This window comes from Plecotus auritus, assembly GCF_963455305.1.
Source record: "Plecotus auritus genome assembly, chromosome: 2".
Lineage (NCBI taxonomy): Eukaryota > Metazoa > Chordata > Mammalia > Chiroptera > Vespertilionidae > Plecotus > Plecotus auritus.
The window spans coordinates 173,136,488-173,148,746 of NC_137771.1; the positions used below are offsets into that span (position 1 = coordinate 173,136,488).

General features: G+C 48.1%; 1 protein-coding gene across 4 annotated transcripts in view; it reads right to left on the reverse strand.

The window, feature by feature from the left end:
- The window catches only part of TNK2 (tyrosine kinase non receptor 2), a gene marked incomplete at its 3' end in the record, with an annotated part of 47,727 nt that extends 37,758 nt beyond the window's left edge, over positions 1-9,969 (reverse strand). The window contains exon 1 of one of the 4 annotated variants that reach the window (XR_013959885.1): positions 9,770-9,909. Of the gene's footprint in view, positions 1-4,438; positions 4,471-9,698 lie in introns of those variants that run through there. The other 3 variants (XM_080655405.1, XM_080655398.1, XM_080655407.1) reach the window with 3 other exon arrangements.
- Between the last annotated feature and the right edge of the window lie 2,290 nt (positions 9,970-12,259).

The window sequence follows — 12,259 nt, forward strand, 5'->3', positions numbered from 1 at the left end:
TTCTGGCCAAGAGCACATACTTGGTTTGCTGGCTTGATCCCCAGTAGGGGGTGTGCAGGAGGCAGCCGATCAATGATTCTATCTCATCATTGATGCTTCTATCTCTCCTTCTCCCTTCCTCTCTGAAATCAATAAAGAAATATATTTTAAAAATAAAAAATAACACATCGTGACCAAGTAGAGTTTGTCTCAGGAATGTGAGGTTGTTATAACCATTAAAAATCTATCAATGTAGCTCTGGCCGGCTTTGCTCAATGACAGAACGTCAGACTGCGGACTGAAGGGTCCCAGGTTTGATTCCAGTCAAGGGCACATGCCTGGGTTGTGGGCTTGATCCCCAGTAGGGGGTGTGCAGGAGACAGCCAATCAATGATTCTCTCTCACCTGTGATGTTTCTACCTCTCTCTCCTTCTCCCTTCCTCTCTGAAGTCAATAAAAAAATATTTAAAAAAAAAATCTATCAATGTAATTCACCATTTTAGAAACCTAAAATAGAAGGTACTATGATCATTTTGATAAACACACAAAAAAGCATTTGACAAAATCCAACATCCATTCCTATTAAAAATCTCAGGAATAGAAGTGAGCTCCTTCACCTGATCAAGGTCATATATGAAAAACCGACAGCTGACATCATGAGTAATTGGGAAAATCCCTGAAGATCAGGACCAGGAAACCTAATGTTCTGTTCAACATTATTCTAGAGTCGTGGTCGGCAAACTGCGGCTCGTGAGCCACATGTGGTTCTTTGGCCCCTTGAGTGTGGCTCTTCCACAAAATACTACGGCCTGGGCGAGTCTATTTTGAAGAAGTGGCGTTAGAAGAAGTTTACGTTTAAAAAATTTGGCTCTCAAAAGAAATTTCAATCGTTGTATTGTTGATATTTGGCTCTGTTGACTAATGAATTTGCCGACCACTGGCAGTTGGGGGCCATCAGGCTGGCAGGGGAGGGCAGTTGGAGACCATCAGGCCAGCAGGGGAGGGCAGTACAACAATTGAAATTTCTTTTGAGAGCCAAATTTTTTAAACTTAAACTTCTTCTAACGCCACTTCTTCAAAATAGACTCACCCAGGCCGTGGTATTTTGTGGAAGAGCCACACTCAAGGGGCCAAAGAGCTGCAGTTTGCCAACCATGGTACTAGAGGATATAGCCAGTGCAATCAGGCAAGAAAAAGAAATAACAGGCATAAAGATTAGAAAGGAAGAAGTAAAACTGTCTTTATTAGCAGATGACATCATGGTCTATGTATAAAATCCAACAGAAGCTACAAAAAGCTACTAGAATAAGTCAGTTTAGCAAGCTGGCAGGATTCAATATCAATATACAAAAATCAATTGTATTCATATATACTAGCAACAAACAATTGGAAACCAAAATTTAAAAAGTAACACCATCTTATAGCAGTATTACTGACAACCAAAAGTTAAGAAGCAACGGTCTGAATGAATCAACAAAATATAGAATCTATACTAATAAAAGGGTAATATGCTAATTAGACCAGGTGACCAGACATCTTCCGGACGTCCGACTTCCTTCCAAACAAAGCCACGGTGGTGGGGGCCGAGGAAGAGGTGGTTAGGGGCGATCAGGCTGGCAGGGGAGGGCAGTTTGGGGCCATCAGGCCGGCAGGGGAGGGCCGTTGGGGGCCATCAGGCCCGCAGGGGAGGGAAGTTGGGGGCCATCAGGCCGGCAGGGGAGGGCAGTTGGGGGCCATCAGGCCGGCTGGGGAGGGCAGTTGGGGGCCATCAGGCCGGTAGGGGAGGGCAGTTGGGGGCCATCAGGCTGGCAGGGGAGGGCAGTTGGGGGCCATCAGGCTGGCAGGGGAGGGCAGTTGGGGGCCATCAGGCTGGCAGGGGAGGGCAGTTGGGGACCACCAGGCCAGCCAGGGAGCAGTTAGGCGGTGATCAGGCCGGCCGGCAGGCAAGCAGTTAGGAGCCAGCGGTCCCACACTGCACAGGGATGGGGCCTAAACCAGCAGTCGGACATACCCTGAGGGTCCCGGATTGGAGAGGTGCAGGCCGGGCTGAGGGACCCAACCCCCATGCACGAATTTCGTGCACCAGGCCTCTAGTATTCATATACTAGATTATTTTTTTAATATATTTTATTGATTTTTTATAGAGAGGAAGGGAGAGGGATAGAGAGTTAGAAACATCAATGAGAGAGAAACATCCATCAGCTGCCTCCTGCACACCCCCTACTGGGGATGTGCCCGCAACCAAGGTACATGCCCTTGACTGGAATTGAACCTGGGACCCTTCAGTCTGCAGGCAGACGCTCTATCCACTGAGCCAAACCAGTCAGGGCCATATACTAGATTATTATTCAACCTTAAAAAAGAAGGAAATTCTGACATATGCTACAACATAGTTGAACCTTGAATACATTATGGTAAGTGAAAAAAGAATAAATACTGAATAGAGAGTCACTGTTTTGGGGTGTATTTTTTTGTTTGTTTGAAAGAAAGGGAGAGAGAGAGATAGAAACATGGATGCATGAGAACAGAAACATCAATCAGCTGCCTCCTGCACATTCCATACTCGGGAATGAGCTTGAAACCCAGGCATGTGCCCTGACTAGGAATTAAACCAGCGACCTCTTGGTTCGTGAGTTGATGCTCAACAACTGAGCCACACCAACCAGGGAGAGAGTCAGTGTTTAGTAAGTACAGAGTTTCCGTTTTACAAGATGAAAAATATTATGAAGGTGGATGGTGATGACAGCTGTACAACAATATGAATTTACCTAACAATACTGAACTGTACACTTCAAAATGGTTAAAACAGTAAATTTTATGTTATGTATATCTATAATAATAAAAGTGTAATATGCTAATTAGACCAGATGTCCTTCCAGGATGAGGCTGGGGCTACAGCTGTGGCTGCGAGGGAGGGATCCAGGCAGCTGCAGCTGCGAAGGCCTACTCTTGCATAAATTTCATGCATCGGGCCTCTAGTTTTACCATAATTAAGCTAAATAAAAATTTAAAAATAAAAAATCAAACACCATAAAAAAAAGTATCATTTACAATGGCACCAAAAATATGTTAATACTCACGGATATATTTGACAAAAGATGTGAAAAATGTACACACTGTAAACTATATACCATTGGTGAAATTCTTAAAAATCTAAATACAGAGCTCTACGGTGTTCATGGGTCAGAAAGTTCAATGCTGCTAAGATGTCAATTCTCTCCAAATTAATCTATAGATTCAATATAACCCCAATAAAAATCCCAGTAGGTTTTGTGTTTTGTAGAAATTAATAAGTTGATTCTAAAATGCATATGGAAATGCTAAGAACCTAGAACAACTAAAGCAATTTTGAAAAGGAAGACCAGTGTTCAAGATCTTACCCTGATATCAACACTTACTATAAATCTACAGTGATTAAGATAATGGGATAAAGCCGAAACCAGTTTGGCTCAGTGGATAGAGCATCGGCCTGCGGACTGAAGGGTCCTGGGTTCGATTCCGGTTAAGGGCATGTACCTGGGTTGCGGGCACATCCCCAGTGGGAGGTGTGCAGGAGGCAGCTGATCGATGTTTCTCTCTCATCGATGTTTCTAGCTCTCTATCCCTCTCCCTTCCTCTCTGTAAAATATCAACAAAATATATTAAAAAAAAAAAAGATAATGGAATAAAGATATTCCAACAGATCAATGGAACAAAACAGAGCCCAGAATTAGATCTACACATATACAGATTTTTAAAAAATATTTTTTACTGATTTCAGAGAGGAAAGGAGAGGGAAAGAGAGATAGAAACATCAATGATGAGAATCACTGATGCGCTACCTCCTGCACAGTTCCCACGGGGGACTGAGCCCATAATCCCGCATGTGCCCTGACTGGGAATCAAACCATGACTTCCTGGTTCATAGGTTGACGCTCAACTGCTGAGCCACACTGGCCAGGCCAGACAATTGATTTTTGGTACAAAGGCAACTCCATAGAGAGACTAGTCTTTTCAAGAAATGGTGCTGAAAGAACTGGATCTCCACACATAAGAAACTGAATTTCAATTCATACCTTGCACCATATACAAGAATTAGCCCCAAATGGAACAGAGACCTAAAAGCAAAACCCATAATGATAAAACTTGTAGGAGAAAACACAGGAGGCAAACCAGAGTGCTTTGGGTTAGGCAAAGGTTTCTTCATCATCACACTAAAAGCACAATCCATAAAAACCAAACAAGTTCATAAATTAGAATTCATTAAAATTTAAAACTTCTGCTCTTCAAAAGGCACTGTTAAGAGAATTAAAATGTAAGCCAGAGATTGGAAGAAAATATTTGCAAATCACATATCCAGTAAAAAGGCTTGTATTCAGGCCTTAACTGGTTTGGCTCAGTGGAAATCGTCAGCCTACGGACTGAAAGGTCCCAGGTTCGAATCCGGTCAAGGGCATGTACCTTGGTTGTGGGCACATACCCAGTAGGAGGTGTGCAGGAGGCGGCTGATCGATGTTTCTCTCCCATCGATGTTTCTAACTCTCTATCCCTCTCCCTTCCTCTCTGTAAAAAACGAATAAAATATATTAAAAAAAAAAAAAAAAGGCTTGTATTCAGAACGTATAAAGAGTTCTCAAAACTCAATATGGAAAAAAACAAAACCCATTCAATTAAAAAATGGGCAAACAGCCTTAGCTGGCTTGGCTCAGTGGATAGAGCGTCAGCCTGTGGACTGAGGGGTCCCGGGTTCGATTTTGGCCAAGGGCACATGCCCGGGTTGTGGCTCGATCCCCAGTGGGGGATTGTGCAGGAGGCAGCCAATCAATGATTCTCTCTCATCATTGATGTTTCTATCTCTCCTTCTCTCTTCCTCTCTGAAATCAATAAAGAAATATTTTTTAATTTTTTAAAATATATTTTATTGATTTTTTACAGAGAGGAAAGGAGAGGGATAGAGAATTAGAAACATCGATGAGAGAGAAACATCGATTTAGCTGCCTCCTGCATACCTCCTACTGGAGATGTGCCCGCAACCAAGGTACATGCCCTTGACCGGAATCGAACCTGGGACCCTTCAGTCTGCAGCCCGACGCTCTATCCACTGAGCCAAACCGGTTAGGGCTATATTTTTTTTTTTTAAATGGGCAAACAATTTGAAGACATATCACCAAAGATATACAGATGATAAATAATAACATGAAAAATGTTCAATGACATTACTCATTAGGAAAATGCAAATTAAAACCACAATGAGATACAACTACAGACCTATTAGAATGTCTCAAATTAGAGACCAAGTGTTGACAAAAAAGTGGACAAACTAGAACTTTCATACACAATTGGAGGGTATGTAAAATAGTACAACCACTTTGGAAACAGTCTGGCAGTTTCTATCATATGATCCAACCATTCTAGTCCTAAGAATGTACTCAAGAGAAATAAAAAGCATTTGTCCATACAAAGACTTCAACAAATGCTCGTAATTTTATTTGTACAGGAAAACCTCAATCCTCAATATAACAGGTTAATTCGGGCAAGCGGGTGTCTGTTAAAGCTGAAAGTCCTTCTATATATATAAAAGTCTAAGCGACCATCCAACCATTCAACCGGTAGCCATGACATGCACTGACCACCAGGGGGCAGATGCTCAACACAGGAGCTGCCTAGCTGTGGTGACTTGGCAGCTGCAGTTCTTGGATGACGCACCCAGAACCAGAGAGGAGGGAGCCTGATTCCGGGGTGCGTTATCCAAGAACTGCCCTCTTGCCATCTAGGATCCCTTGGGGGATGTCGGAGAGCCGGTTTTGGCTCAATCCCCGTAGGCCAGGCCAGGGAACACCACCTGCCGGAGGGACCTTGCTCACTCCGCAGACGCCCTTCGAGCCCCGGCGCCGCCCCAGGTGCAGCTGGCTGGGGAGGGACCAAGGGAGGTTGGCTCCAGGGTGTGTCCAGCCCATCTTGCCCAGTCCCGCCCCACCAGCCACCTTCTAATTAATTTCCTTTCAATGTGCACGAATCCGTGCAACGGGCCTCTAGTTATATAATAAAGTAGATTTTTCTGAATGCGTATGTTAAAAAACTGACAAATTAGTTTACCAGGTTTTACTTATGTAAACATGTTTGTGTAATTAAAATTAAATATGTATGAAAAGTAATTTTAAATGTATATTGAATAGATCTAGTAAATATGTGCATTCACCAGTCACCACAAGTAAACAAATGCACATGGCTGGGGAGTGGCTCAGTGCACACCTGAACATAGAGTGGCCATCTGAATATCTGGTGGCTGGCAGTCATTAATATTGCTGCAGAGCCCAGCTGTGTGGCTTAGAAGTTGAGCGTTGACCTATGAACCAGAAGGTCACAGTTCGATGCCTGGTCAAAGGCACATGCCTAGGTTGCAGGCTCAATCCCCAGAGGAGGCTGTGTAGGAGGCAGCCAATCAATGATTCTCTCTCATCATTGATGTTCCTATCTCTCTTTCCCTCTACCTTCCTCTCTGAAATCAATAAAAATGTTTAAAAAAAACAACAAAAAATTATTTAAAAAACTAAAAAAAATAAATAAATAAACTGCTACAGAGCCCTGGCCAGTGTGGCTCCATTGTTAAGAGTGTTGGCCCATACACCGAAGGATCACGGGTTCGATTCCCAGCAAGGGCACGTACTTGGGCTGCAGGTTGTATCCCCAGACCCAGTTGGGGCACGTGAGGAGGCAACCAATCGATGTGTCTCTCTCACATTGATGTTTCTTTCTCTCTCTTTCCCCCTCCCTCTAAAAAACATTAATGGGAAAAATATCCTCGGGTGAGGATTAACAAGAAAAAAAAGAAAACTGCTGCAGAAAGTCAGACCATGCGATAACAGAACAAATAACGGCACAAAATGCTGTGTAATCACATGCTAGCCATTTACTGAACACTTTATGAGCAGTGACTCTTGAATTTAAATATGTAGACTATAGTTATAGATATGTAATATTTATTTATGTCGGCGAAATTACTAGTGTTTTCCAACATATGGCTTATTCCCTAAAATTTGTTAAAAACAGTGAATATTAATAACAAAAAACAGCTGGTGAACTTAATTATAAGCAAATCTAAGTTAAAAGCATTTTAAAATTCACAGGATGTTAATTTTCACATGATATATGGACCAGGAATTTTGTCCATTAAATCGAGGTCCACAAAATCGAGGGTTTACTGTAATAACCAAAAACTGAAAACAACCCATTGATATGAGAATGAATAAACAGACTGTGGTGTATACATACAATGGAATGCTACTCAGCAATGAAAAGGAATGTGCTGTTGATATTCAAAACAACGTGGATGAATCTCAAAATAATCATGGTGAGTGAAAAAAGCCAGGCAAAAAAAGAGCTCATGCTGTATGGTTCCAGTTACATAAAATTCTAGGTAATGTCAACTAATGTATAATGACAGAAAGCAAACCAGTCTGTTACCTGGGGAAGGGGGATGGCAAAGGAGGGGTGGGATGGAAGGATTACAAAACTTTTGGGAGTCTGGGAATAATGGGTATGCTCATTATCCTGATTGTGGTGGTTTCACAAATATATACATATACTAAAACATTGAATTATGTTTTAATATGTTCCACTTACATCATTATACCGTAATAAAACTACTATTAAAAACAAATTTAAAAAAAGCACTTCATGTTCCAGAATAAAGCATAAGGCAGGGGGATAATTGTGGGCTTATGGGCCAGAGTAAAAGGTCTGGAAGCACTGGCCCCTCCTCCCCAACATCTGCCAACCAGAGCTCCCGGGGAGGGGGTACCAGACTGACAAAGCAGGGTCTGAGCCCTCAGCACTCAAGACATTGGGGAGCCAGCATGCTCAGTCGTTGAGCACTGACCTATGGACCAGGAGGTCACAGTTCAATTACGGTCAGGGCATATGCCCAGGTTGCGGACTCTATCCCCAGTGTGGGGTGTGCAGAAGGCAGCCAATCAATGATTCTCTCTCATTACTGATGTTTCTATTTCTTTCTAAAATCAATAAAAATATATTTAAAAAAAAAGACACTGTGGTGAAAGGCATGGCCCACAACACAGAAAAGGAAATTGAAACCCAAACGTGTTATCTTGTACCAGGACGTTATGTAGCTCATAAGTCATCTAAACCCAGATCTGGCAAAACCTCCTCCTCATCTTCATCTACCACAAATTCAAAAAAGGGGACTTGAAATAAGTGAAGATGTGTGTTTAGTGTACATGTTTAGAACAATTTTTGTTGTTGTTATCCTCACCCGAGGATATTTTCCCATTGATTCAGAGAGAGTTGTGGGGGGGGGGGGGGAGAGTAAGGGAGGGAGGGTAAGAGAAAGAGAGAAACATTGATGTGAGAAAGACACATAGATTGATTGCCTCCCAACAGAGACCTGACCAGGGCCAGGGACCCAGCCTACAATCCAGGTACATGCCCTTGACTGGAATCGAACCCGGGACCCTTCAGTCTGCGGGCAGACACTCTATCCACTGAGCCAAACCGGCTAGGGCTAGAACAGACAATTTTATGCACTGAAGCCGGAGAGACAGAACCAGTCTGGCTATCCCAGAAGAACCAGGCACCCTGGACACAGCACCTGAAGTTCAGGTACATGAGTATTTGAGGTGGCAGTGAGACAGGCAGGCGTGGGATGAAGCTGACAGACAAGTCTGGGTTTGATTGAGGAGCAGGCTAACCGGCTCCCCAGCACAGTCCCAGGGGCTGCCTACCTAGGAAGTTACCACCACTCCCGCCCAACAATTTCTACCCTGTCTGCTTCAGACAGGGGCCTGGGGGCCATGTGACTTAGAGCCACACCTAGGGCTGGGGCAGGGATTGGTCTCAGTTAAAGGCCCTGAAGCAAGCTGCAATTCTGCACACCATCTCCCAGTCCCCAAGGACTAGAGAAGCAAAAACCCAGACAGTACCAGATAAGAGGTGAGCAGCCCCTCTGGGCCAGGAATGAGAAGGCCTGACACCCGGGCCATGAAGGAATCAACAGAAAGTCACATCTAGCACTGACCCCTGCAAACCCCACCTCTAGGGTGGTCTAGGAGCTGGCTTCAGCTGGTACCAAACTCATGATGCCACAGCTGACCATCTGTCTACCTCCACAAGGCTAGGGCTGAGGTCTGGGCCACAAAGGATGCCCAGAGTCCAATGGTGTAGATATCCTGTCCTCTCCCACCCCTTTCAGGCTGGGGTCCTCTCAGGAGACAGCCTACCTAGTAGCTCTCTACCCTTCTGCCCACTATTCATCCTTGGCTCCGGGCCCTCCACATTAATCAGCTGTGACAAGAAGGTGTGGCGGGAGCAGGTCAGGCTCGTGCCCAAGTCACTGGCTGCCACACAAGATAAGGTCCTGTTAACACAATGCTGCCCTCTTCCCTTTTTTGGAATGTGTTGTAAGGACTTGTGGCAACAACCTTTTGCACCATCCCAGCTACAGCCTGGAGACACCCCTATCTCCAAAGGTAGACAAGTGGAGGGATGACAGCCTCCTCTGCAACCTCAGCCTGTGGCTACCCCTCTCTTCCTTCTGCCCAGGCCTGGCAGCCACCCAGTCTCACCTCCAGTCTAGACTCTAAGGAAATGCCCCATCACTCTAGTTGGCATATAAGGTACTGGGGGGCGGAGTTCTGCCTCGCTGTTGAAAATTGCACTGCTTCCTCCCTCCCCAGGTTTAAACACGGGGCAGTGAACAAGGGCAGTTTGGAGAGCACCCTCACCTGAGGTAATCGCAGTCTCCCGGCTTCCAAACACACCAATTCCAGCGGAGAGCAGAAATGGGCTTCCTTACCTCCTGCTGCCTCTCTGCAGACACTGCTTTGATGATGTCCAGACTGGGGTGGCAGGAGAGGATCCAGCAGGACACAGCCTGCTCTCAGGCAGTCGCTTCCAACGCTCCCAGGTTCAGAGCGCTCTTCTGCTCCCCACTCCTCAAACCCCTACATCTTGTGCTCCCTTCAGCCCCGGAGCGATCTTGGTACTGGGCAGCCCGCCTGTGGCTTACCACCTCCTCCTCCGCCGGCGCCTCCGGGTCCTGAGCCCCTCAGGGGGCCCCGCTCCCTCCGGGGACCCCTTCCCGTCCAGGTATGTTTCCTGGACAGCCCGCACCACCTGTCCCTCCTGCACCCCGGGAAGCCAATTTGCTTCCTGCACCCCCAGGCGCCCCTCTCCCTCAGGGCCCTGGGGCCCCACAGGCCGTGCCCTCCCCACCAGCTCGAGTCTCTCTCTGCGAGTCCGGGCCTCTCCTAGAACCACCGCCTCCCGTCTGAGGTGCCCGCAGCTCTCCCAGTACTGCCCGCCCAGCTCCCCCGAACTTTCAAGCCCCTTCCCGCGCTCCCAGAAGCGGTCCCCGAATTCGGACAGCTGCAGCAGCCGGCGTGGGCTCCCCTCCCCCCGCTCCTGCACCCCGGAAAGGGCCTCCCCACGCTCCTGCACTGCGGGGCTGCCTTCCCCCTTCTCCTGGTGCTGCTTGCGGGCCCCCAGCCCCTCCTCTTGCACCCCAGGCCAGCTCACAGAGCTTGTCCACTGCGACGGGCGCCTCCAGTCCAAGCCGTCCGGCGTCCCCCACACCACCCCCAGGCTGGGCTCCCGGCCGCGGCCGCCCCGCTCCTGCACCCACGGGCCCACGCCCCCCTGCTCCTGCACCGCCGGACCCACGCCCCCCTGCTCCTCCACGCCGAGCTTCAGCCCGCGGAGCTGCTGCGGCCCCCAGCTGAGCACTCCGACCCGCTGCGGCTGCTGCTCGGGCAGCCCGGGACTCAGTCCGCCCCGCTCCTCCTCCGCGCCCTGCTGGGGGTCCCCCGCCCGCGCCGCCCAGCGCACTCGCTTGGCCCCCAGAGGCCGCGCGGTCCCGCCTCTCCAGATGGTGCTGCCCTGGGCGCTCGCTCACACCGCCCCCCGCCCGCTCCTTCCGCCCCGTCCCCCGGGAGGGGGCTGCGGAGTCGCGTCCCTCCGACTCCGCCGTCGACCCCGACCCCACGTCCCCGGCCCGCCTCCCGCCCTCCCCTCCGGGCGTCGACGTTCGCCCAATGGGCGCCGAGCCCTGCTCCGGCCCCCGCAGGTGCTGCGGCCCCGCGCGCCGGCCCGCGAGCCAGGAGCGCCCGCCCTCCCGCCTGAGTCCCCGGAGCCAGCCTGCGCCTGCGCTGCCGAAGGTGGGGCGGGGGGCGGGGCCCAGCCCGCCCTCTTAAAGGGCCAGGTTCCGCTTGCTCCTCCCCCTACTCTCTCTCCTGGCCTCCCTCTCTCCCCTTTCTTCGTTTCACTCCTCCTTCCTCCTTCAGGCTATGTTTGCGTCTTCCAGTGATGCCAAAAAAGGAAGGAGAGGTGAAGCATTAGGTCAGAGTTAATACTGGGAAGGTGTAGTCAACCACACCCAATGGAGGAGCACTGAAATAGGAGTCTTGAATTCGAAGCAGCAGTTCAGTTGTGCTGATTTACCATGTGACACTAAAAAGTCACTTCCATCTGGCCTCAGTTGCTTCGTTTCTAAAATGAGGAGGATGAATTGGAAAGTTTACAAGGGCATAATCTAATGAGTGTTTGATTGCAGAGAAAGATTCTAGTCCTAATAGATAAAATGGAGCCCAGAGGCCTAGGAACCTAGGCCAACCCCATCCTTTCCCAACAGAGGGCAGAGGGTACTTGAAGGGTATTTCAATAAGGGAGAGCTCTCTCAGGCATGTGACACTTCCAGCTGAGAACACAGGCGGAAAGAGCCCCAGGCAAAAAAAAAAAGGGGGGGGGGGCCTACCTCCTGTCAGGGTCCTTTTAGGGGTAACCATGAGACTGAAAGTGGTAAAGAATTATAAATTTATTAGGTCATCTGTAAACCGGATGGGCTGAGCCCTAAAATGGCACCAGCACCCAGGGATGGGGAGTCAGAGAATTTAAAGGACTCTAGATGGGCTTTTTGTGCGGGGCATTCTCTGGGCCTCTATGGCCCTCTTCTCCCTGTACCCACAAAGGAGGAGAAAATTTAGAGCTCCTCCTCCCAGTGATAGTGCAGCCTAAAGACCCAGTTCCTCCCCAACTGGAGGCAGCCTTGGGATGTGGAGTTTAGAACCCAGAGACTTAGGGCCAGTTGGCCGTTCTACTGACTGTACCTCATTATAAAATGGGTATAATAATAAAATAACTCCAGGAAGAAGTGTCCCCAAAATCGGACATCAGAGAACTGTGTGAGGGTGGTTCTTTCTGCACTCCCATTGTCTGGCATTGGGCCCAAGGGCCCTGGCCAGAGGACAGTAGGGCAATGAGAAGGGGATGGGTTCCAGACATCCATGGG